This window comes from Lactuca saligna, chromosome 4, assembly GCF_052625555.1.
Source record: "Lactuca saligna cultivar CGN05327 chromosome 4, ASM5262555v1, whole genome shotgun sequence".
Taxonomy (NCBI): domain Eukaryota; kingdom Viridiplantae; phylum Streptophyta; class Magnoliopsida; order Asterales; family Asteraceae; genus Lactuca; species Lactuca saligna.
In genome coordinates this window covers 43,514,313-43,516,832 of record NC_136420.1, presented here as the reverse complement: position 1 = coordinate 43,516,832, position 2,520 = coordinate 43,514,313, and the positions used below count along the sequence as shown (strand labels likewise).

General features: G+C 38.8%; 1 long non-coding RNA gene across 1 annotated transcript; it reads left to right on the top strand.

Moving 5' to 3' along the window:
• Window positions 1-916: 916 nt before the first annotated feature.
• Window positions 917-1,956, top strand: LOC145038459 (uncharacterized). The gene is made up of 2 exons (XR_013679386.1): window positions 917-1,367; window positions 1,557-1,956. It is a non-coding gene; the product is annotated as an uncharacterized LOC145038459 (long non-coding RNA).
• Window positions 1,957-2,520: the final 564 nt, after the last annotated feature.

Below are 2,520 nucleotides of genomic sequence, written 5' to 3'. Positions count from 1 at the left end.
TTGTTCAGACGGTTAATAGGATGGACAGGTTAACCCACGATGAGGGGTTCAGGATTCCAGGAGACGTTTTTGTGGGTATGTTATCTTTTGATTTCTTCTCCTTTATTATCAGAATTTATATTGATTTGGAATTTGGTTTTGGTTTGGGTAAGGACTATCTCTGGTTTGTTTCTCTACTATTGTTTGGGTCTATGATCGGATTAGATGGTTGGTTCTCTAATAAAGTAAGGGTTCAGTCGTATTATCATTTGTCCTGGTATGATCAGTAGTTGTCCATAGAAGAACCTTTAGGTTTAATGACTACCGTTGCTAGGGAAGGAACGGTAGCAAGAGGATAGTGGTGGCAGTTACATGATTTGTTGGGTCTTTGGAAGTTTCAGGGGATTTTTATGGCAAGGATTGCGCTTAATACACAATTCCATTCCAATGGCCCAAATATGGTTCCTAATAAGTCCAAGCCTAAAATCCCAAAATTAGAGTTTTCACATGAAATGATGATTAGGGTTAAGTGTTTATTACTTAACCCATTAAGGACTTAATCCAATAAATCTAATATTGACTTACGTTAATTTTCCAATGATTATTATTATATATTTTAAGTTATTAAATAATTCCTGTGTTTGTCCCGATTAATTCTAAAAAATTAGGGTTTTATTAAGTCAATTAGGGTTTTGCTAGTGGGGCACCACCCACTACCACCTCGGGTAGTGGTGGTCAACGGCAGCTCACGGCAGCGGCCACCACCTAACGGTGGTGGTTACGGATTTCCTTTTTATTATTTCGGTCAATACAACATTACAACACGATAACCAATAACCGTACACATAAACTAAAGGGTTGTTTGTTTGCCTCTTATTGCCTCTTAATAAGAGGCATATCTGAATCTTTTTAATTAAGAGTGTTTGTTTACCTCTTATTCGGTCAGACTTGTTATCACATCTGAAAGAAGAAAAAAAGGGCCGCTTCCTATTTTGCCCTAATCGCTTAAACAGCTGCCCTCCATCGCACACGAGACACAGACACAACCTCTGAGGCTTCGATCACCTTCCAGCGTCAACACCACCTCCGACACCTCCCTTCACCATCGCCTATGTTCTCTATTCTTCCTTTAGTGTCGGCCACCGCTTCTACCAGTACAACTAGCGTCGCCAGCAATGAACGCCTCCAACGAGCCCACTGCGTCATCGGCTCTCTCGGGAAGTATGTTACATTCACCGACGTCGGGGTCAGATTCAAAATCGGAGAGAATCGATCCGCCAGTGCTTGCTCAAGTTCAAGTTTCTAATTTGACTTCTTCGTCTTCCCTGAGTTCATCTTCGCCTGCTCGCAAAAACGCCAGGATCAGGGGTTCGTCGATACGTAACCTGGTGAATTATTCTTCTCTGCTATAATTTATATGTATACAGTCATAATCTGAGCGGGTATATAAAACTAAATTGTGTTCCATTTCCGAATTTTCCATTAAAACTCAAATTTTGTATGTATAAGTTAAATGTACTGAACTTATCACTTGAATCCTGTTTAAAAGTCTGTAATGACATGTTGTTATTCTGCAGGGAGCCCTCAGAGCATCTATCCTACATTTTAATCTTTAGTTTCTGATGATGCCACGTTTATTTCTTAATGCCGCTTGCACTTTTATGTGTAGTGTTTGCATCTTATGCAATAACATTAAGGAATGAAGTCAAATGGAAAATGTGGTCATTAGATGATTATTCTTGAATTTATTTAATTGATCAAGTTTCAGTTATTATTATGGTATTTAGATTAGATTTGCAAGTAATAGATTCTGGTCATTAGATGGTTACTCTTGAATTGGTTTAACCGATTAACTTTCAGTTGTGATTATGGTCTTTAGATTAGCAATATTTTTCCATTTTGATGTTGAAGAAGATATATGATTGTGTTTGTATACATTATTTTGTTATTTTTATACAAAATTGCAAGTGTTTTCTTTTGTATGGTGTTTTTATATTTTTTAGTTATTCAAAAAATTGGTTTAGTTATTTTATAAACAAAAACAATACATAAGGGTAAAAAGGTCAATTTTATAATTCAGTATAAGAATTCAGAGGTTCAAACCAAATAACATGTTTGAATTCAGATCTTAAAAATTCAGACTCTCTTAGAAATTCAGACCTCTTAAAAATTGAGATCCCGCCAAACAACCCCTAAGCTAAACACATATACACACACAGAGCAATAAAATTACAAACACACATAGCCACCTTTTAGCAGCAGGCGGTTGTACATGGCAGCAGCCACCATGGCCAGCAGCCATGGTGGTTTTTCCTTGGTTTTCCGGCAACATCTATCCGCAACACCCTCAAGCTTGAGAGACACGACTGAAACATACACACACACACACCCGCACTAATAGCAGCGGAGAATACCGGCCACCGTGGAACAGCAGCGTGGCGGCGACGACCATGTCAGTACCACCGCAAAGGAACAAGCAGCGGAGGGTAACCGCTCAGGCGGTGGTGGCGATGTATCAACAAACAGAACGGAGAGGAGAAG